General features: G+C 31.6%; 1 long non-coding RNA gene across 23 annotated transcripts in view; it reads left to right on the top strand.

Annotated features, from left to right (window-relative positions):
* LOC127725777 (uncharacterized) overlaps positions 1 to 25463 on the top strand; it is a 136482-nt gene that overhangs the window by 4911 nt on the left and 106108 nt on the right. For all 23 annotated transcript variants that reach the window (XR_007993174.1, XR_007993182.1, XR_007993211.1 and 20 more), the window contains exon 2: positions 21022 to 24919. This is a non-coding gene — a long non-coding RNA (uncharacterized LOC127725777). The remainder of the gene's footprint in view (positions 1 to 21021; positions 24920 to 25463) is intronic.

Genomic DNA, 25463 nt, shown 5'->3' with positions numbered 1-25463 from the left:
TCTGACATTGACCTCATTCTCATGGTTTTGTGTTTTGGTCCTTTTTTTATTATTCTATATGCAGTAAGTCAACTATATTTGGTGTATGGAAATATTTTACAATGTACATGTCAGTCAGGCAGGTTTTTTTTTTTTTTTACCTTGATGTCATTTTCACGGTTCATTGCTCAGTCTTAAGTTTTTGAGTTTTGGTCTGTTTTTCTTAAACTATAAGCAATAGGTCAACTATATTTGGTGTATGGAATGATTTTAAGGTGCATATGTCCGTCTGGCAAGTATCATCTGACCTTGACCTCATTTTCATGGTTCATTGGTCAATGTTAAATTTTCAGGGTTAATTTTGTTTGTTATATACTATAAGCAAGAGGTCAACTATATGTAATGCATATATTGATTGTAAGGTGTACATGTCTGTCTGGCATGGTTCATCTGACCTTGACTTCATTAATGGTTTGACTTGCATTAAATCTAAAATTGGGTTCACAGACATCCGTGTACTTTAAATGATTACATAACAGTTTTATGAATATTTAAACAAAATTCTTGGGGGTCTATACTTTGAAATGTTCAATTTAATTTCAATGTTACACATGTATACGCATAAAACAACTTCAGTAAAATCTAGACAAAACACTTGTCTGAACAGTGTTTCAAACTGGTACGAGTTGTCTTTGAAAGTGGTCCGAGTTGTCTTGGTCTGATTTGTCTTTGGTCTGAGTTGTCCTGATTCCGACAATCATACTGAAAGATATTAAAAAGATATATTTACATCTACTGCATTTCATAGATTTGTAACTTTTCTCCACTGGACTTGGAAAAACTAACTTGGAAAAATTGTTTACTTTACATGTTAATTCATTGTAAAAATCTCACGTTAATATTAAACAAAACAAATTGTTTTCGACGGTTGTCTTTTTCTCAAAGTCGTCTGCAACCGGTCCGGTATTTTTTTTCCGAACTTTTACATATTTTGGATATTTCTTACGTGAAAAGAAAATAATTTGATTATCAAAATTATTCGTCGCTTTAATTAATTAGGTGATTAAACCGCAGGGACAATTGCAAAATAGCTGTTTATCTGGTATGCCAAGTGCATATGTTTTCACCATGTTAGGTGTTGATCTAAATCGATAAAAAAAATCCACCTTGATAAAAAGACAAAAAGTACAATTTGAAGTATGTTGGCAAAATCTAAAAAATGAGAAGCCTCACCTATTGAAGTATTTTTTCTTTGGTTAAGGGTGTCTTGTAGTCACAGCCGAATGAGGATATTTTCAGCCCTTTCTCTGAATTTGCTCCGATATTAATTTTTCGACGAAAGGTTTTTTTTGGGAGAGTTTTGTTTAAAATTTTTGGGTGCCTCCGCCAACATGAGCCAATAATTTCTTTTCTTAGTCGGCAAACCCCGTTTGCATACCATCTTAATCACTAATTTCTACAGTGGCTCACTCTAGAAATTCAGTCCAAAAATCAACATTTTTTCTATCTTTTGACGTATTCAAAGCACTTGAAGCAACCCAAAATAAGGTTTTTGCTTTACTAAAAGATAAATTACGCATGTGTTACTGAAGAACAGATATATGCAAATCTTTTCCGATGCTAAGCTCATTTATTTTATGAAAATGATTTTGTGACAAAATAAGGGGCCAAATACGGTCCTTTTATTGATATATGAAAGAAATAGAAATAAATGAGAGTAAAATATTTTATTTCTTTTATAACACTAATTTATCAGTAGACTCAAGCAAGCATATGTATGCCACACAGACTATGGTTGTAGTTTGCTGAGACGTTGATTAGCATGTTGTTAAAAGTATTGATGGTGGCAGAACAGTTTGCAGTGAAACATTTCCAGTAAGTTCCTTCGCCCCTTTTGTTCTTATCCTTGAACTTAAACCGATTGTGGACAAGGTTTTGGTTCCCAAGTCTGTTTGTAAGGAAACTTTCCTTGTAGTTGTGCATGAGCCACTGAAGAATGACATGACTACTACTAATATGGAATAATTACGACTTCCTTGTAGTGTATTGCGCCAAATTATCATATAATATAAAAAATGTTATATTCAATTTTCAAATACCTGTTATGGTGTAAACAAAATGCCTTTAGTTGTCTGTGAGTTTTTTGTTATTCCTTTAAGTCGTACTATTTACTGATTGATTGATAAATATATCGGAGTATTACTTTTAGTATATTTAATAATAACTTGGATTAAATTACCTAAAATTAAGGGAGCGAACAGAAATAATTATGTTAAAAAGTTCAAGATGATTAATTATTGATTTAAGGGAATAAGTAAAATTTATTTTCATAAGGAATAAAATGCATACTATTCTTCTTTTTTTAGACTTATTTTTTCACTGACATGACATGTTGTCATAAGTGCATTAATACAAGAACACCGCGACTCATACGTCCTTAGTGAATTGTGATTCTATGCATACTTTGGATTTGACTCAATTACCTCTATTATATATATGAGTGTGTGCGTGTGCGTGTGTGTGTGCGTGTGCGTGCGTGTGCGTGTGTGTGTGCGTATGAATGTGTGTGAATATATATCCCAAATTGAGGTAAATTATATGGGCTTCCAAATACCGTTTCGATCCCTTACATCACTGAAGAATTGATATTAAGATCCATTTTGTTAGATCTGGTGATCAATTTATTTGGCAATCTCCAATTGCAGTTAGCAGGGTTTAAGAACATCAGCTATTTGACCTTTTAGTCAAATGCGTTTTGTTAAAATAGACTTTTTCACTTTTATTAGTCTTTTGGAAATTGTTGTTCGTGCTGTATTTAGACCCCTCTACCAAGAAATTTGTTTTACATGCACATGTATAAAAATTGCGGTTTTTATCCAACGCAATCATAGGTTTGAACGTTGTTTTCAATTTAGACTTTTGTATATATATATATATATATATATATATGAGATTGATGAGGTTTGTAGAAAATGCTTAGTTAGTATACAAAAAATGTATAGACATCCATTTGTCTCTGCTGATAGATATCTGTATTGTTTTAAACATTGTGAGTATTTTCGTTACCTATTTGTTTTGAAAAAAAGATACATGTATAACAAGTATTGTGATTGCTTATTTCGTTATAAAATATTACTGTACTTATGTAAAACGTCAAAATGGGATAGATCAGGCGGCTAGTGAGCTAATTTTATACAACTTAACAGAAAAATATTGTACACTTAGACATGTAAGAGTTAAACCAAATTTCAAAAGAAATATAATAAAGAAGCAAAAATGGGCAGATAATGAAGTATATGACAATAAAAGTCAATAAATGCAGTTGGCAAAGAATTAAGACAAAATCCTTTTAACTGTTCAATGAAACATAAATATTTCTGTTTAGTCAAATCTTTAAGAAAGTTAACCAAAAAAAAAAAAAATTGAATATAAAAAGAAAATATTTGACAAACTTTCAGATTCAATGAATCTACGAGAATATTGGAAAATACTAAATTCACTAGAAAAAAAAAAAAAAAAAAAAAAACCAATGAAAATTTCCAAAAATTAATAATGACTTCGAAACTAAAATTGAACAAAATCTAAAAAAAAATACTGAAGATACACCTTTAAAAAATGGAAAAGCAAGAGGTCCAGATAGCGTGTTGAATGAGGTACATTGTAATCTAATTCAGTAACTAACAAGGCATATGTTAAATTGTTTAATCTTATGTTAAAAACGGGATACTATCCAACTTCATGGAATTCTGCATACATAACTTTAGTACAAAAATCAGGTGACAAATGTAATGTAAGCAATTACAGAGGAATTTCTTAAATTCATTGTATATCCAAACTATTTAGCAGTATCTTAAATCAAAGAATGATTAAAACTATGGAAAAAAAATATCTAATTCCGAGTTTGGATTTAGAGTTAATCATAGAACCGCAGACAGTGTATTTATCCTTAAAACTTTAATTAATAAATATATTCATAAAAACAAAAGAATACTTTATGCCTGTTTTGTCGATCTGAAAAAGGCTTTTGATTAACTTTGGAGTATTGGAATGTTTTATAAATTAGCTACAATGGGTGTGGGAAAACATATGTTTGAAATGATAAAACAACAGTTTATTCATAACGAGACATCTTTTAAATATAATGGTAAACATTATAGATTCTTTTCATTGACAGAGGAGTAAAACAAGGAGACAGTATCAGTCCTACAGTCCTTGGATGGTGTAAACTTCCCACTAACACCATACTACATTACACCATTCATCATAAACCATTACACGACACACCCTGTGCCATTACACCATACATGTTACACCTTTGCACCATACACCTTACACATTACACCATAATGCAATTTAATTTCAAAGAAAGCGTGCGACTACAAAATTATTTATTTATTTCAAAAAACGAATTTTGATTACAATATTGTAAATTAATGTATAAAATTAAAAATCAGTTCTTATCAATATTTTGCATAGTTTTAAATGTCGTACACCATTCATTCACACCATTCCCGATCGCACGTTACACCATTACACCATTCCCCTTACACCATACACCATAGCACCATACACCTTTTACCATTGCACCATATGCCATACACCATTACACCATACACGTTTTTTTGGAAGTTTACACCATCCAATGGCTATACACTCTTCAATTTATTTATAAATGACATAGTTGAAAATTTTGACCATAAAGATTCAAAACCCCTAAGAACATTAAATTCTGATATAAGAAGTCTTTTGTTTACTGATGATCTTATCATATTATCTTAAAGCAAAGAAGGTGTTCAGAAAAGTTTAAATAACATCAAATTACTGTGAAAAATGGCAGTTATGTTTAAATACTAAAAAAAACCAACAAATAAAAACAATGATCATTCAGCAAAGAACTACAAAACTGGAACCATATATAATAAGGTTCAACAATGAAAAAAAAAATGATAATGTTACAGAATACAAATTTCTCGGCACCTTAATCCAAAAATAATGGAAATCTAAATGCAAGCTTATTAATAACAGATTCAGCCAAAAAAACTAGGAAGGCTCTTTTTTTCAATAAAATCACATGCAACCTTTTGGGGAAATTTTCCTGATAATGTATCTTGTAATCTCTTTGATTCTCTTATTATGCCAATGTTGACATATAATGTAGAAATATTATACATGGATACATATCATTCTTATTATAAAGCAAAAGGAAGATAAATAGAGGCAACAGTAGTAAACCGCTGTTCGAAATTCATAAATCGATTGAGAAAAAACAAATCCGGGTTACAAACTAAAACTGAGGGAAACACATCAAATATAAGAGAACAACGACACAACAGAAACACAACATTAAAAATGTAACACACACAGAAACGAACTATAATATAACAATGGCCATTTTCCTGACTTGGTACAGGACATTTTAAGAAAAAAAATGGTAGGTTGAACCTGGTTTTGTGGCTAGCCAAACCTCCCGCTTTTATGGCAATGTTAAATATAACATTAAAATGACAACATTAGATGACAGGACTACAATACAAATAAATGGGAGAATATATAGGACAGAGAAACATACGAATAATAGCTAACAAAAGGTACCAGATAAAAATCACAAAACAAAGATATAGATATTTTCATATATTTGGACAAGACTCCTTGTGAGTAGGTTCATGTTTATTTCTGTAAATATATTCTAGGTACCAGGAAAAAGTCTTCTAATTTCAGGGTAAAAGCTGAACTTGGTAGACAGCCAATAGAAAAATATATAAAAACGCAAGCAATTCTTTATTTGGCTATATAAAATATTGATATATGAATATACATCGAAACCAAAGAACATGTATAACTTGTAAAACCATAGAAGATGAAAACCGCTTTCTCCGTCAAAATAATAAAATATTACGTATTAAACTTTTTAATGATATCGCAATAGATAATCTTCTTTTTTCAAATCTGTCTGATACTGAAAAACTAGTAGTCCTGCCAAATCCTTCAAATACAAACCAAAGGAAAAAAAAACAGGTTCTATTTTAAAAACAGTCTTTGGAGCTGAGGACAGTATGTAAATATATATATATGTTTAATGTTGTACCTATATGGCAACAAAGAATTATTATTATATAATGATGTACTGCATGTATCATGTGTATCATAGCGCTTGTTCTATGATAAGTAAAGCCACTCATAATTTGTCAAATCCAAGTGTGAACTTCTTATTATAAAAGATTTATACATGCAACCCAGTCCTGTAACAACTTAAAAGAGCCACTTTGGTGGATATTTGTCTCGTTGGCAGTCATACCTCATCTCCTTATTTTCATAAAGGAAATAAATAAATAGAAAATAGAAAAAAAAAAATTCATTGATGAATAAATAATCTTTTATATATTTTTGTCCGTTACACACGAGTTGTCTCCCCTGGGTAACTATCAATCAAACGGCGCTGATATAGCCTTCTGAAGTTGGCAGGTATCCAGCCGATAACGGTAAATAATACTATGTGCTCTACAATATGAGAGGTTAAACCATGTATATTCGTGTGTAAACGGATTTAGTTCCTAATAGAGTGTCTTAATTCAACCAACTAACCGAATGATTCACCTGCCAAATTTGTAACTGGTGTTACAATCTTACAGGTGTTTTGTATCTAACTAATTACACAAATTTCCTGTACTTTTATTATAATACCAGTCATACAGTAACAAAAACAAACATCATTGTTAGTAATAAATTATACAATTGTTAGGTGTATGAAGTTTGTACCCAATTTTATTTCGGATATGTGGATGAGTGAGAGAAAGTGTCTGATGACTTAGTAATTAGAAACATGTCAGGCTACTAGAAAATTGTAATTTCTCAGCAGTTTAATTGTATTGAATTGACTGAACTAAATACTTTTCTTTTCTTTTTTAATGATTCATTTGATAATTGATTCGGACTCGCTTAATGTCATTTTCAATAATAAATGGTAAAAAAGTGGTAAAAGATAAAACCAAAATACTTATGTGTTTGTTTATAACTGATGATTGAAGATTTGTATTAAGAATTTCCTTATTTACTATTTCATTTCTAGTTTAATCTTTTGTTTTTAAATGACATAACTTGAGGTGGACCACAATTTACATTAAGGTATTAGCTTGGAGTTCATTGATTAAGCTTGGGGTTCTCAGCTGAGCAAATATTTGTCAGCTTAATAGTTGGCTTGCAATTATTGTTCCGATAATTTCAGCTTGGATAAAGTCATTTGAAGTTAATCAAATGTGATTGCTGTCACTTCAATATTCATGCTTAGGGTTAAGTGAACAGTTATCACCCATTATTCCATATCTTTGATTATTGATTAGAGTAACTTTTATTTCACTTTCTAAAATTTTATTTTTGTTTAAATATTATTGATTTTCATTATATTTACCAAATTTGTTCGGTTGAAAATTTTTCAAGTTAATTTAATTATCTTTTTATCTTTAATTTATTTATCTAACTAGTTTTTTTCATTTTTATGTATTTCTTTGAAAAAAAAATATTACAAATTACACATACACACTGTATTATATATATTTGCAAAATTTTCAAAATACAGGTAAATCAAAGGTGACTTTTAATTAACATTGAATGGTATAGAAACAAATTATTTATCAAAGCATCTATTGTTATTTGCATGTGGGAATAGAAGGAATAATGATTTTTAAAAAGTGTGGAAATAGCTGGAAGACACTTGTTAGATGACAATTTATCAAATTTGATGATCTATATGTATATTTCGAATGTAGGACAGAAAGTCACGGGACCAAAAGTATTGAACAAAGAGTGACAACTCTGTTTTGAGGTGAATCTTTTTCTGATAAACAACAATTTAATTTTTAAATCATTTTTGTATTTTTCATGAATAATTATACATAATGTAACAATGTAAACAAAATTTATTATACAAAAATTTTATGATCATATTTTTGTTTAGAAAACAAGTTGTTAAAATACTGGCTGCATGGTTTTGTATGATTTGAAATTAAATAATAATAATTAAATAATGCTAACGAACAATATCCAACAATGCACAATGACTTTTTTTCATGAAAGGTATTATTTCAAGGATTGTCTTTATTATTTTACATGCTAGTAAAATTTGTTATCTATGACTTTTTATCCTAACAATTTTGTGTATTTTAGTGCTAATTATAAAAATAAGAAGATGTAGTATGATTGCCATTGAGACAACTCTCCACCAGAGATGAAATGACCCGTTTACCTATATTTCTTGACCCCATGAGGCCAGTCACATGAAAGTTTTATATAATACACATTGACAGATTGTTTTAATTATATTATTTAACCATTCTCAAATTTTAAGTGTTAACAAAGTTCATTTACGTGTAACAGATAAAGAAAAAAACAAAATGAAAAAAATAGTCATGAGTGAATAATAGGAACAATCTATCTGAAACTGATTTGTACCTTTTTCCTGTAACTTATTGTCCTGCTTAGTTCGTGTCAAAAAAAATTAACAACAATTTACTCATGCTTACTGTCTATGATATAAGCATGACGAAAAATGTAAAAAAATGATATGTTGCAATATATATTTCATACTGCTTGAAAATGGGAATAAATTTGCATCACTTAAAAATACAGAATGCCAGTACCAAAATAATAATATGTATCTACATTGTTACTGCTACCTGTAGACAGCTTCTAACTTTTTGAGATTTTTATGAATAACAAATTGTGTTGCAATCTTAAAACTAAACTTATTAACATTTAGGTATTTAGAAAGGGATAATAATAATTTAACTGTGATGGCTACAGTAAAGATACTTAGATATATCGAAACATGTACACCGGAAGTTTTTATTTGTTATTGAAATTTATCATAATGAACCAGAATTCTCATTTAGAATAAATTAGAATAAAACAGATAATGTGTTTTGGTCTTGTATTTTAACACCACTTCACAATTCACTTGACAACAGTAACACTATTCATTAGTTTATATTTGAGACGTTGTAATCTGTTTCTAATCTGATATTCATCTAAGTTATTTCTCTTCCATTATAAATGGTCATGTACCATGTAATTGAACTAGTAGAGAAAAATTGAAGGTTCAAATCAACAATCATTTGATTTCAACATCGACAATCATCTAAAATCTCAGTTTCAGGTGTAAACTTGGTTACACAATACTACCCATGCGTATTACAGATACATAGGGAGATAAACGAGTGCACCAGGATATCAAATATATAGCTATCTCAATTTTTATCAAAAGTGGACGTATTAAACTATAAGACTCACACGACGAAGTGGCATATCGTACTTTATAAACCCAGTATATACATGTATTCATTTATTCGGCTAATCGTTTGAAGTAACAGTATTCATTTCTATTTCTATATGCTGCTGTGTCAACTCTGATCGATTAAAAAATTAAACGAATGTTATGGCTCACCTTTGTATGAAATAACGATAACTTGATTCCATAGATTTTTTATGCTTTATGCACTTAACCTGTATAATTTATATAATATATATTTGCAATGTTGACTAATGCAACTGTCTCTATTGTCAGATGATAAAGATTGCTTCATAGATTCATGAAATGCAAGTTTTTTGATAAACTCATGTCAAGAAATATACACATACAGTCGGTCAATGAAAACATATTCTTCTATTGACCAGTTATCGATCTCTAGTTATAACATATTAAATAAAATGAGCAACTGATCGAAAGTTTGAATTTCTGAAATATTTGAATGCATGTACTATGAAGTAAACACATTTGGTCTCTTTCCCTCCCTTTAGTATATTGATTTTGCCTCTTTTTTATATAAGAGGTCACTTTTGTAAGGCATACGAATCAGATGTGAAATAGTCTGGCTGCTCTTTTTTTTATTTTATTTTGAATACTTGATTCGTTTTTGTCCATGACATTTTATATATAAAATACAACACTAAGCTATCATGCTTTCTTCAAAAAGTTGGAAAGTGAATAAAAATTTTCGGTGGATCGTGTCGATAGGACCTTATAATTTGGAACTACCAACACGGCTAAAGTCTGCATTGTTACTTTGAGTACATTGTTTTATATTCAGAATGCTGTTTCATCATATAAGTTTATTGCAAACTTGGTGAGTTTTAGTTCATCACCGAGAATAAATAACGAACTACACGGCAAAATTCACCGAAATGCTCTTCTCTTTTATTAAGTTTTTTTTTATAGTTTATAAATTTAATAAGTGAATAAAACCCTTTTATGCAATTCTAAAAATGGATGAAATGAACAACTGCAATATGTAGTTTGAATTTCACGTCATCAAAAAAGATAATACGTTTTCGATTATTAATGAAATACATGTACCACTGTAAAGGTCAACATATCAAACGGGTTTCCAATACATAGTTGTACATTTCAAATCTGATTAACATACTTGCTTTTTTTTATATCTGGACAGGTTATATAAAAAAAAAGTAAAATAACAAAAAAACCGAACTCCAAGGGAAATTCAAAACGGAGAGTCCTTTATAAAATGGCAAACTCAAAAGCTCAAACACTTCTAACGAATAGAAAACAACTGTCATATTCCTGACTTGGTACAGGTATTTCCTTAAGTAGAAAATGGTGGATTAAACCTGGTTTTATAGCTTTCTAAACCTCTCACTTGTATGACAGTCGCATAGAATTCCATTATATTGACAACAATGTGTGAGCAAAACAAACAGACATAATAGGTAAAAAAAAAGATATATATGCTGTCTTATATTTTACAGTAAGTATAAAAAAAACCTCAGCAAATCATCTAGTTGACAATTTTAACGCCAGACGCGCGTTTCGACATGATAATTAAACCGAGGCTTAAAGATTTATATGATTTTTGTAAAAATGATTATTTCCAGGATTCGCTTTGTAATTAACAGTTTTTTAAATGACTACAATATAATCTTCTACTGAAAAAAGAAATCGGTTTATGTAAATTATTTCAGGTAAGTGGTTGCATGAATTATTATATGTAGCATATAAATTAGAATATCGCATACTAGTATTTGATTGCCATATCCAGTGTTTTTTTTTATGTAAAATTGAAATGAGAGATTGAAAATATAAGGGAAAATCAGAATCATACGCGTCTACAGTAAAGATACTTAGATATATCGCAAAATGCACACCGGAAGTTTTTATTTGTTATTGAAATTTATCATAATGAACCAGAATTCTCCTTTAGAATAAATTAAAATAAAACAGATAATGTGTTTTGGTCTTGTATTTTAACACCACTTCACAATTCACTTGATAAACGTAACAATATTCATTAGTTTATATTTGAGACGTTGTAATCTTTTTCTAATCTGATATTCATCAAAGTTATTTCTCTTGCATTATAAATGGGTATTTAGCATGTAATTGAACTAGTAGAGAAAAATCGAAGGTTCAAATCAACAAATATTTGATTTCCACATCGACAATCATCACATTACATTTCATTGCATATAAGATAATAACCACCACAAGTTAACCAATCAAATTTTGACCCCTTTGTTTTACTGTTTACAAGCTTTAGTAACCATGTCACCTAAAGTTTCCAAAATATTTAATAGAAACAGCAAATAAAAAAGAATGGTGCTTTGAAACACCTAAGATATATGTTTATGGCTCACAATTTTTTTCTGCAATTAAATGCAGGGTTAATTTCCAAAACTGTCATATTCAAGAGAATATTTTTTTCGACACTTTTTCGGTTGAAACCGGATGTAACGTACTATGATCTATTGGTATTACACCTAAAGGAAACTTATTTGTTGAATAAACTGAATGTGATTTTTGTTTGTTTGAAATACTGGTTATTTCAAGCCTTACTGTCAAGTTTTGTCATAATCAGTTCAACAGTTTCAGAGAAATTTAGTACAACGTAAGACGACATCTTCTGCGATTTGAGCAAAATTTCTCCGAAAAATTCAAATCACGCCGAACAGTGATAGAATATAGTGTAGACAAATTAATGATCAAATATTCAACTCATCTGCATAAAAGCAGTTGAATATGATACAAAAGATGATTCTAAGACGATAAACACCACTTATGTACCTCTTTCTCTTCATTATGAGGTCCATTTTGGTCCATTGATACCTCTCATTCCCTCAAAATTTGAACTTTTTAGGCTAATAAATCAGAATTGTGGGGTAACTATCACACATTTATGTAAAAAATGTAATAGTAGATGATTAGTTAAAGTGTTCAAGCTGAACACTTTCCATATAAAAGTTTACTGACTCCATGGAGGTTTCAATAAGTTCTTACGTATAAGTTAAGTTAACGCCGCCTTCCAGAGAGAGACATATAATGGTTCCCTCATCGTGAATAATTTGTTGTTACTGCTTCAAAAAATATTTCATTTACTTATTACTGTATATTCTTAAAGAAGTACTTAGGAAAAAGTTTTCTTTTAAATTAAACGGATGTCATTATGTCTGTGAACCTAATAAAAAAACCCAGTTTTAACGATGAAACATTTTGATATTTCTGAAGAAATACTAGTACATTAGTATGGTAAATTAGTTATGTGTTATGGAAAAAAATTGATATATCATTCCTCTTTGCTTGAATGGATATTTATGTATTCATCTATACTATTAAATGAGAAGACCTCTTTTTGTGTGTCGCTTCTCTTCCTTCCACAATAAATTAATCATCATGCCTCTGTGTCCTATTGGTACCATGCATAGTCGCATTTGTCATCCTCGCTTATGATTATTCGGTTTGGGTTATTTTGGGAGGAAAACGAAAATAAAGGCGTCCGGATATTGTTTCCGTCATCAAACGGACTTTTAAGTCATAGACAAGACTTCCGTTTAGGACTGTTTTAAAATCACACATAATACTATTAAATGAGAAGACCCCATTTTGTGTGTCGCTTCTCTTCCACAATAAATTAATCATCATGCCTCTGTGTCCTATAGGTACCATGCATAGTCGCATTTGTCAACCTCGCTTATGATTATTCGGTTTGGGTTATTTTGGGAGGAAAACGAAAATAAAGGCGTCCGGGGTATATCGCAAGATATAGATATTTTCCAATATTTGGACAAAAAGGTTCATGCTAATTTCTGTAAATATATTCTGAGTACCAGAAAGACGTCATCTAATTTAGGGGTTAAAGGTGAACTTGGTAGACAGCCAAGAGGAAAATATAAGCAATCCTTTATTTGTCTAGATAAAATTCTGAAAATATAAACCCATTTCTAAAAGAAAGGTATACATTAAGTTAACACCTTGACGCAAAAGGAGTTTATACGTGTTCCACTTTCATCAAAGATTCTACACAAGAAATGAATATTGATATACAAAAAATAGTTTCATATCAAAATATGGAAGATGTAAAAAAACTAATGACTTTGATTAAGAATATTTCAAGCAGCTTTTATACTCAGAATTACTGGAGAATAAAATATATAGTTAAAACGAAAATAACATTTTTTTTTTTATAAAACAAGACCAAGAATTTTATCTTAAATGTCCATATTTTGAAATTAGACTTTCATTTACAAAAATTAGAATAAGTGACCATAATTTACTTATAGAAAAGGGCAGATATATGAATATACCTCGAAACCAAAGAACATGGTCTAACATGTAAAACCATAGAAGATGAAAACCACTTTTTCCTCTACCGTCAAAATAAGAAAATATTACGTATTAAACTTTTTAATGACATCGCAATAGATAATCCTCTATTTTCAAATCTGTCTGATACCGAAAATCTAGTAGTCCTGCCAAATCCTTCAATTAAAAACCATGTGAAAAAACCAGGTTCCATTATAAGACATTCTTTAGAGCTGAGGACAATGTATCGTAGTTATTTTTCCTTGTATTTTATATATATATATATATATGATCCGTTCATCCTATTTCGACTCTTCAAAATTCAAGAGGTAAATTATATGGCCTACCAATTACCGTTTCGATCCTAACATCACTGAAGAGACATTAATTGTCGAAATCCGGATATGGTGAGCAAATATTTGCACCTCATTTTGCGGTATACCATCTTTTCCGCAAGTTTATTGTTTTCTGTTTGGTATTAAATTAATATAATTAAGATCAGTTGTGTTACATCTGTGATCCGTTTATTTGGCAATCGCCACAGCAGTCAGCAGGGTTTAAGAACATCCGTTGTTCGACCTGCTAGTCAAATGCGTTTTGTTAAAATATACTTTTTCACTTTTTTGGTCTTTTGGAAAATGTTGTTTGTGCTGTATTTAGACCCCTCTACAAAGAAATTTGTTTTGCATGCACACGTATAAAAATTGCGGTTTTTATCCAACGCAATCATAGGTTTGAACGTTGTTTTCAATTTAGACTTGTATATATATATATATATATGTAACACTCCCAAACGTGTCCATCCCCCCAAATGTGTCCGATTCCCCCAAACGTGTCTACTTCGCCTAAACGTGTCCTTCAAATCATAAATCGCACAAACGTGTCCGATTTCACATCCCTAAACGTGTCCGATAATTGTTATTCGCCAAAACGTGTCCAGATGAAAACGCTAGAACGTCTCAAAACTTTTAGCGCCAATATTACTCCGTGAAGTCAAATACGTTTACGGCAATGCAATGGCGTGGGATACGATGAAAGACTTCGGGTACGGTTGTATTCTTAAAAAATCTAAGCAGCTACCCACAGAAATCTAGAGGAAAGGTGAAGTAGTCCGTATAGATAAATGTCCAAGACATGCTACATTGTGCACAGTGACTTCTGCTTTCAAATAAATAGACACCAGGTTAAAAAAAAATCGCACAATAAAAAGTTATTTATACTTGCAGCGGTTTTATTTATTTTTTTTCAATATAATAATCATTGTTTTGAAGTTCACATAGAGGTATTTCACAATTAAACATTTAATACATTTTATCTTGTTAGTTTTCCCAGTGCTTCACTGTTAATAAAGTGGTCATTTATTAGCATTAATTTGTTCAACGCCGGTTATTTATTTTACGCATTTGCAACACATACTTAACTATTGACTGTTTATTGCTTAATGTCCAGTGGCAAATATGACATGCGTATTTAGAAGAAAAAAAAACATAAACATTGCAAGTTATTAGTTTTGTACAGTTTAAATCCTAGTTTACTAAGTGAATTCTATTGTACTAATATTGTCCGATGATGCCTGAATGTATTTGTAATGTATGAGGGTAATGCACGACCTGCTTCATGCAGAATTGGTTTCTGTGCTTTTAAAAGGGAGACCTTAGAGTTTCATATGAACCGGACACGTTTGGCCTTTTTAATAAAATGGACACAATTGGGCGCTCATAAACATAACACGTTTTGGCGCCCTTTAGCAACTAGGCATGTTTTGCAGTTCAGCGACGTCATGTGGACACGTTTGGGGGAATCGGACACGTTTGAGGGGGTGGACACGTTTCTGAGTGTTACATATATATATATATATATTTTCCAAAAGACCAAAATAAGTGAAAAAGTATATTTTAACAAAACGCACTTGACTAGCAGGTCGAACAACTGATGTTCTTAAACCCTGCTGACTGCCATTGGCGATTGCCAAACAAACGGATCACAAGATGTAACAAAACAGATCTTATTATTAAATTTTTACCAAACAGAAAACAATAAACTTGCGGAAAAGATGGTATACTGCAAATGAACAACAAATCAGAGGACCTACCTTGTTTGTATTGAATACCTAAGCTTCACAAAATTCAGTACAAAGAACGGTACATTGCCGGCTCATCTGCATGTTCCACCAATGAATTGTCCATTAGATTGACTAAAATACTGCCCACAGTGAAAGAGGGTCTTCAGAAATACCGTGAAACTGTTTACTCGCGTAGTGGTATTAATCATATGTGGAGTCTTAACGATTCTAAAGAACTTTTGGATAATTTTAAATCTCGGTCTTTTTCTGAAATTAGTTCTATCAAAACTTTTGATTTTTCAACCCTGTATACCACCATTCCCCATGTGAAATTGAAAAATCGCATAAAAGAAATAATCCACAATGCCTTTCAACATAAAAATGGTAGCATACGCTATAAATTTATTACTTTGGGATACCATAAGGCATATTTTGTTAATAGCGAACAAAAGGGTAAAACATGCTACACAGAGGAACAAGTGATCAGTATGCTGGAGTTTCTTATCGACAACCTTTTTGTTGAATTTGGAGGTAGACTTTTTCAACAAATTGTCGGCATTCCTATGGGAACGAACTGTGCGCCTCTCCTTGCCGACCTCTTCTTATTTTCACATGAATCGGATTTCCTTCAGACACTTATAAAAAAAAAGAAGATCAAAGAAGCCAGATTATTTAATTTCACTTTCAGATATATTGATGATGTTCTTTCCATTAACAATCCGAACTTTTCTGATTGGGTTCCGTTATATAGATACAATGGATAAGCGTAGATTCTTGAAAAAGAAACCATGAGCCCGGAGGGCGAATGGTTTGTTTTTCATGAATCTACGCTTATCCATTGTATCTATAACTTAAACTATTGTGTTAATTTCTTTTCAAAATTAAAGCCTTTTCTTAATTAGAAGGTATTGTAAGTGAGTTTAAATAACCATGTTATCGTGTCCAACGATGCATTGATAAATCTCAGATCACAATTAATTGGTTAACAAAAAAAAAAATATAACACTTCTACCTTTAAAGATCTTTATATTACCAGGCATATGAATATTATCTGTTTATACAAAATAAGACATATTCGAAATTATTTCTAATAAAATTGAAAATGGAAATGGGGAACGTGTCAAAGAGACAACAACCCGACCAAAAAGCATATATAAAGTATATATAATAAGAATGTTATCGAAATTTTTCTAGCACTCTAGGCACATCACGATTTTCTCGCATAGGAATTTGCGAACAAACCTTTGTAAAATTATGAAGTAAAACAGATGAAATCATACTATATTTATAAAACAAAAATTGACAAATAGAATGTAATAATTTTTGTTTCAAACATGTGAAATAGCCAATAATAATAAAAAAAAAACGATAAAAACTCGCTATTATTACAAAAATATCCACTATAACATGCAAAATTAGAAGAAAAACAGGATAACTTAAGAATTGGAACAACAGAGAGAATACAGGGACTCGAACTTTAACCGACAAATCCCTATCTTTGACTCATTGATTTTTACCATGCTAACCTCGCGGCTACCAACTCATACTATACGACTGCCTATTGTGTCTATATAAAGGTACAAGCCCTGTGTGTCCGATGAACCGATGTATATCAGATGTTCATTTAAATATATAAAATAGACATCTATAGTGTAACCCATTGGTAGCCGAGAGGTTTCGTCGATGTGTTGATGTCAGTCACACATAACAGATTTCAAGGAAGGGTTAGATTCCCAGTGAAGGCATATACAAATTACAAAAATCAAAGGTAAGTTTTTAAATTAATTCCTTTAGTGAACAGAAATCAGTAAATTAGCCAATTCAAACTTAATGAAATTAGGCACACAAAGGAAACAATTGAATATAATTTGGTGAGTCAATTTCAGCGGCAGATTTAGGAAGCGTTGATTCTAGAGAAAGAATCCACGGTAAATGAATAGGCTGACGTCACCACAATGGTTTAAATTAATATATCCCCCAGAACTAGAAATTAAAGAAACAACAGACACGGCTTCCTCCGCCTCATTTTTTGACTTATACCTCGAATTTGACATACACAGTCATCTCAGTACCAGACAAATACAAGAAGTCGACCAATATATTGTAAATAAAGTGTACTTAACAATCAGGACCGGGACAATTACCTATAGCATTAAATTTCGTTTTGGTATTTTGCAATGAACGAAAAAGCCCCTAACGTGCAAACAAATAAAGAATACTGATAAAACCATATTTTTCGAACACGAACAATTGATAATTAATAATTTACGTTTCGTCTGTTAATTCTATTGGTGTTATAAGAAAATTACCAGATTATCCCGAAATCATGAAGTCATGCATGGAATGCGTATACGCTTATCCCGTGCCATTCTAAACCTGTAAATATGTGATTGATTGATTGGCGTTTAACGCAACTTTCAGCACTATTGACTATAAGTATTTTATGGCGGTCAGTTTTTATTGGTGGAGTAAGCCGTAGTGCCCGGAGAGAACGACCGACCTTTGATAGAAACACTGACAATACTACTCAACAAAGATTTGAGTCGGGCACACGTGTCACGTGCGGGGTTCGAACTCACAACCACATTGTTGACAGGCTAGTGATACAGTAGTTGGACTACTTAGACATATCGGCCACCAGGCCCCTGTAAACACATGTAATGGTTTTTATTATGAAAACAAAAACGGCTGGACACTACGACTTCAAACTAATTGCATTTAGATCAGCAAAAACTTCCCAAATAGCTAATAGCTTTACATTACAAAATGTATTTTACAAAGATGTTAATGCGAATTTAAAATATCAATTCGGAGAAAGTTGTTGCTCATATGAGTTTTTACCAAACAGTATGAGTGAAATGGACATTTAGGTCAAATCGCTACATTTTGACATGTTTATGACATAGTGACATTATATTTGTGAAGAACTGGTTCATAATGTTGTTAAACTTATGTTTAGCTCAAATAACGTTTGAGCCAGTATGACATATTGTTGATAAAAATATTCATCCACGTTTATTATTTTATTCTAGTATACTCTTTTCTATGTTTATTGATATAAACAAGCAATAGCAATTTTATGATTTTCAAAACCTAAAGTCGGAGCAAACATTTAAGAAATCGGATGACGCGGTAAATATGAAAAAGAATTAATCATTATAATGACAAATTCTTTGTTTTCATCGACAATCGGAACACGAATTTTGTTCAAGCTATTACAAATAATATCCATTTTTTAGCATTTTTATACGACCGCAAAAAAAATGCGTTCGTATAATGCTATCATGTCGTCGTCGTCGTCTTCGTCCGAAGACACATTTGGTTTCCGGACAATAACTTAAGTTTAAGTGAATGGATCTCTATGAAATTTTACCAGAAGGTTCAATACCACAAAAGAAAGGGTGGGATTGATTCTGGGGGTTATGGTACTAACAGTTTAGGAATAAGGGGGCAAATAGGGGCCAAAAAACAAACATTTTTGTAGTTTCCGGACAATAACTTGTGTGTTAGTGTATGGTTCTCTGTAAAATTGTACCACAAGGTTCCATATCACAAAGGGAAGGCTCGGACTGAGTTTGGGGGTAATTGCCCCAAACGGTCAGGAATTAGGGACAAAAAAGGGGCCAAAAACAAGCATAGTATTACGCAATATGACAGTATTACGCAATAGCAAGAAATCTTCAATTGAAAATAAATACAAATCTTTTAACCAATTTCAATGGGATTAATTTAAAGTCTTAATTTTTGGGGGTTCTAACCTTGTATTACTATTTTGGATATTGGGCCCCATTTTTAAATTGGTCTACATTGAGGTCCAAAGGGTCCAAAATTAAACTTTGTTTGATTTCATCAAAAACTGAATTATTGCGGCTGTATGATATGCTGAATCTTATTGTGCATTTAGATTTTTTATTTTGGGCCCTGTTTTCAAATTATTCCATATGAAGGTTTGAAGGCTCCGAAATTAAACTTTGTTTGATTTCAACTAAAATAAAATTTTTGGTGTTTTTTTATATGCTGAATCTAACCATGTTGTTAGATTTTGGATATCAGACCATACTAGGTAAATTAAATGTCCCATTTCAAATTTTTAAGATCTTTGACCACATTTATTTTGTGTCAGAAACCTATATTATGACAAAAATTTGATCACAATCCAAATTCAGACAGTATCAAGCTTGAATATTGTGTCCAAACTTGCCCCAACTGTTCAGGGTTCGACCTCTGCGGTCGTATCAGGCTGCGCTCGGCGAAGCATTTTATTATCTATTGTTATCAGAATTCACAATATCCAATAAAATGAGTAGTTTTGGCAAACTAAGTCCTCATGATTGACAAAATAATCACTTTCAGATACATTACTGATTTCTGAAATCTTATAACAAATTTCAATCAACGATATCAGAATTTTCGAAGTCCTGGCTACAGGTTTGGAGATACCCTCAGGAGACTTTAAGATATTTCGACCCAGTAGTAGTAATATCACAAACGGTACAAATTTTACTGCACTAGATGACCTATTAAATCTGTCATATCTCAACAATATTTGAAAAATTTACTTCTGCATTTTTGTAAGTGGTTAAGGTACTAAGTTGGAACATTACATTGTCAAATTTCACTTATAGATTGATGCGTCTTACAAGGACGTTATGACACCAATATTGCCACATGGTAAAGTTGAAGTCAGCCCTTCGACACTTTTAAGGACACTATAACGAACTGGGCGACCTGTTTTGAATATCTGTCTCACAGATGACAACGGATATTTTCCACTTGTCGTAACCACAATCATCCTATCATCTTCTCTTTGATTGTAACATTGCTAAATGAGAATTATCACCGTAATAAACCTCGTGATCATGATAATAATCAAATGATGTATTAGCAATCTCTTCTGAAATCGAAAAAAAACCCAAAAAAACAGTAAACTGAAATCTGAAGCCCTTTTTAAAAAAGAAAAAAGTATATTCATTCTTGTGTGTAATGAAAACAGTTATACCATACTACCCACTAGTCATCCAATTCCTCGGGGGCCTCGGTGGCCGAGTGGTCTAAGTAGTTACTACTGTAATCACTAGCCAGTCAACACTGGGGTTGTGAGTTCGAACCGCGCGGGTACACTCGACTTCAATCTTAATTGACTAGGTTTGTCAGTTTTCCTATCGGAAGGTCGGTGGTTTTCTCAGGGCACTCCGGCTTCCTCCACCAATAAAAAATGGCCGCCACGAAATAGCCCAAAAGCGGTGCTTAAAAGTGGCGTTAAAACACCAAAAATAAAAATCAATCAATCATCCAATATCTCTAATAACGGAATTAAAATTTATACAGTGTCCTTTTATCAGCAACCAGTCTTTAAAAGAAAATTTGATCTACATGTGCATTAATATTTCTTTTCCAGTCAAGAATCACGATGTAACCATAACGCTATCAAGTGCCAAGATGACAGCCTCTTGTACTAATTGCTATTAGCTGATGCTAATTCTGTAGAGAACACGTAATTCCTAACCGAAATGGATTTCATTCTTATAGGTTTTAACATCTTTAACAAAGCAGGTACTATCCTTAATAGCTTGTACATTATGAATGTGCAGTCACAGAAAAGACCCGAAATATCTATTCCAAGAGGGACAAGCAAATTACAAGGAACAATAAGTCATCCAACCTTCGCATATAAAAATAAGGAGATGTGGTATGAAACCAAAGATATAATTATTCAACATAGGCCAAATGACGAAGATATTTACAATATTCGGGGAACCTTCCGTACTTCAACAATGAGTAAAACCGTATAGTAAGCTTTAACAGGTACTGGCATGCGAAAATGTGAATCAATTTCTAGAGAGAAAACTAACAGTCTGGTTTTGGTTTTTGACCCGGATTTGTTTCAGCTAAATCGATTTATGACTATTGAACAGCGGTACACTACTGTTGCATTTATTTATGCTTAAAACAACAAACACAAAACAGCGACCAATGGCAATCCATGACTTGGGACCGGTACAAAAAGAATGAAGCTAGGTAAAAATGTGTGTCAGCACTCAACTCTATCTTAACTTTGGAGACATAATATACCGATCTTAGAGTCCTCAAAGTTCTGAAAGCTAGTTTAATGATTTGATTTTTGGTGTTTTTACGCCACTTTTAAGCACCACTTTTGGGCTATTTCGTGGCGGTCAGCTTTTATTGGTGGAGGAAGCCGGAGTGCCCGGAGAAAACCACCGACCTTCGATAGGAAAACTGACAATCCTAGTCAATTAAGATTGGAGTCGAGTGCACCCGCACGAGCGGGGTTCGAACTCACAACCTCAGTGTTGACTGGCTAGTGATTACAGTAGTAACTACTTAGACAACTCGGCCACCGAGGCCCCTTGCTAGTTTCAAGTCAATTCAATCTAATAAATAAACCTGTATGTATAATAACATTTCAGTCAGATACATATGTAATGCATTTAGAGTAAATACGTTATAAACAGTTTGAAGAAAGCATAGCTACATACACATTCCAGAATGTAAGTAATGTAAGGATGTTTAAATTAATTGTAATTTTTAATCGTTTTATTACGACAAACGTGTGCTTGCTATAAGAAAATCTACAGCCTTTAGATATGTAAAGCCATATAGATATTTGTAATTTTGCACTGACTTTATTTTTATCAAATATCCAGTTGTGTCTTTAAGTAGCTGTTTCTCCGTAAAAAAAACTTCAAAGTATAGCCAACTCTGAACAAGGAAGTAGCGATTTGCATCAGGGATATATATTCTTTTATCTTAAATGATGGCTAAATTTCAATCAAGTAACTTCCGTATTTTATGCCAGTACCGAGGCTGGTGCTGCACTCGAGGAATAACAGAGCACAAGCAGAGGCTTCGAACCAGTGGTAGTAATATGATACACGGTACAATATTTACTACACAAGATGACCTATTAAATCTGTCATATCTCAACAATATTTTATAAATTCACTTTTCATTTTTTTATTTGGTTAAGGTCCTTAGTTGGAATATTACATTTTTATATCATAAAAAAGTATATTTTCAGTGCAATCGATTAACCATAGTTGGTAAAGATCTAAAACAATTTGTTTACGAAAAAAAAATACTGAAAAAAAAATGAAGTAACAAAATGATCGATCTTTAAGGCAAATTTAAAAAACAGCGGAAGTCCATAAAAATTAACAAAACTAAACACTCGACTTTATTTAATCTGTCTTATTCCTGTCTTGGTACAGACATTTTCCGAAAAAATGGTGGGTTAAACCTCGTTTTGCAGCTAGCTTACTTAATCTCCAACTTGTATGACAAGTGGCTATTGTTCCGTTATATTGACAAAAGTAGCCTTAACAACCCAACCAAACATAATTAGCTAAGGTGACAATAATTGGGATTCAGTAGCCGAAATTGTGTAAACATACATCATAGATATATAACATTACTAAATTAAATAATAAAAAACAAACAAAAACAATAATCAAGAACTGTGTATAAATCTAAAAAAGACGCTAACAAAAACATGAAAAACATTTTGGATTTTTAAATATTTTGTTATTTGTCAGTACTTTTAGAACTGGTGATTTAAGAGGGGAAGGTTCTCCTATTGACAGATTCCAAAATTTCCTGTTAATTTATAATGAACAAGGCAAAACTATTCAACTACTTTTTTTTACAATAATATACAGGAGCAACCTTTTTTTGCTCAATGTTGTATTTATTTTTGTCATTTATTTATTTTGAAAACATTTGTTTTTCACTTTTCAATAGAAACAAGTTGATTTTTACCAATAAGTTTAAAATCAAACAATTCTTCGAAAAAAAAACCAAACTATGTTATACATGTTATAAAAAGTTTTAAAGTAAAGATTTATTTTTTACATACACTATATAATTATGTACACATGTACATGATACATTAACGGAACATGTGTTTTGAGGCTTGCTAATATGAAATAAGAATAGGTAATACACAGGATTTTAATACTGATTAAGTTATTAACAGAGTTTACATTATAAGCAATAAATAAATGTACACAATAACATAGCAATGATACAGGCTTATAATGTGGTATCATAGACGTGCTTTTCGTCTCTATAAGACTCATCAGTGATGCTATAATCAAAACGGTACTAAGGTCAAATCGAATGCGAAGTTGAAAAGAATTAAAAACCAAAACTTCCGAAAAGTGTGCCAAATAAGGCTAAGTCTATTTATGCGTGGGGGTAGATAAACCTTGGAGTTTCGAAAACAATTAATTGCATTGAAGAAGAGAAAAAAAGACATCTGACATATTGATTCATAAAACTATAAAAGTTTAAAAATGGGAAAGCATTATGTAATCAGATAATAAGTTAAGGCTAAAAAGAAAGGAGATTAGGGTTATTTACTGCTTACGATTTACAAAAAGCAAATTCACATTTTTCAGATTACTTTATGTTCATATATGTATTGTTATGTAACGACATATATAACAACATGGAAATTAATATCCAATATTTGAATTCAAATAAAAAATAGACAAAACAATTTGCCATATTTGTTAGATAACATGCTAAATGGGATTTGCTAATTGGTACTGCCATATTAAAATGAGCTTCTGATTTTTCCAATTGATAAGGGACTTTCCGTTTTGAATATTCCTTGGAGTTGGGTATTTTTGTTATTTTTCTTTTTTTTAAGAATGAATATCTCTGCAGAGTGTTTTTACATTTTTGACTACAGAATACGTTCAGACAGTTTAGATTCTACATATCCAGACTTTTTCAGTCAGAGTCGTTTAGAATGTGTCCAGGCAATATTTAACTGCTTAAAGACTGTTAAGAATGTGTTGAGAAAAATAAAGTCAATGGTAAAATGTACCAAGTCAGGAATTTCCCAGAAATGATTAAACATATTGAATAAATCCGAACACCAATTGGTTCATGCGACTGTCATTCAAGTGAGAGGTTTAGCTAGCTATAAAACCAGTTTAACCCATTATTTTCTACATAAGGAAATGCCTGTACTAAGTCAGGAATATGACAGTTGTTTTCCATTCGTTTGATGTGTTTGAGCTTTTGATTTTGCCATTTGTTAAGGAACTTTCCGTTTTGAATTTTCCTTGGAGTTCAGTATTTTTTTTTATCTGACTTTTCAGTTAAATGACAGATCAGATTCCTTTCCTTGTATCTTAAGATGTAAGACCGCAAAAGCATGTCGACGGGGAGTTAAGACACCGACACATCATATCGGTCATCTAATTTGCGATGGTGACTGTAAAACTTATGTAGTCTCGATTTCAGTCGTTCTTCCTCATACCTCTGAAGTAAGTTGAGTGTAAACATGCTGCTCAGCATAATATTTATTTTCTGTTTTTTTTTATACAGTTTTTTTTGGTGTTGTTCTGTAACCGGTTTAGGGGCATGGTTGAGCTTCTGCTAACATGTTTAAACCACCACATTCTGTATGTACCTGTACCATGTCTGTAATTCAGTGTTTGTCGTTTATTGCTGTTTAATATGTTTGTTTTTAGTTTATTGTTTTGTACATAAATCAGGCTGCTAGTTTTCACTTTTGAATTGTTATACCTTTGTCCTTTCGAAGCCCTTTGAAGCCTGCTGTATGGTATTATGGTATGCGTTTTGCTCGTTGTTGAAGGCCATACGGCTACTTATAGTTGCTTACTTCTACCTTATTTGGTCTATGGTAGAGAATTGTCTCGTTAACAATCATACGGAATCTATTTATTTTTTCTAATATGTTAACTGAGATATATAAACGCCATACTATGGAGCGGATGGTGTTTTCGATTTTGGCATAACTACAGCCCTTGGATGGTGTAGACCTCCCAAAAAACGTGTATGGTATAA

The sequence above is a fragment of the Mytilus californianus genome, unplaced genomic scaffold, assembly GCF_021869535.1.
Source record: "Mytilus californianus isolate M0D057914Y unplaced genomic scaffold, xbMytCali1.0.p SCAF_1, whole genome shotgun sequence".
Taxonomy (NCBI): domain Eukaryota; kingdom Metazoa; phylum Mollusca; class Bivalvia; order Mytilida; family Mytilidae; genus Mytilus; species Mytilus californianus.
This window is presented reverse-complemented; position numbering and strand designations above follow the sequence as displayed.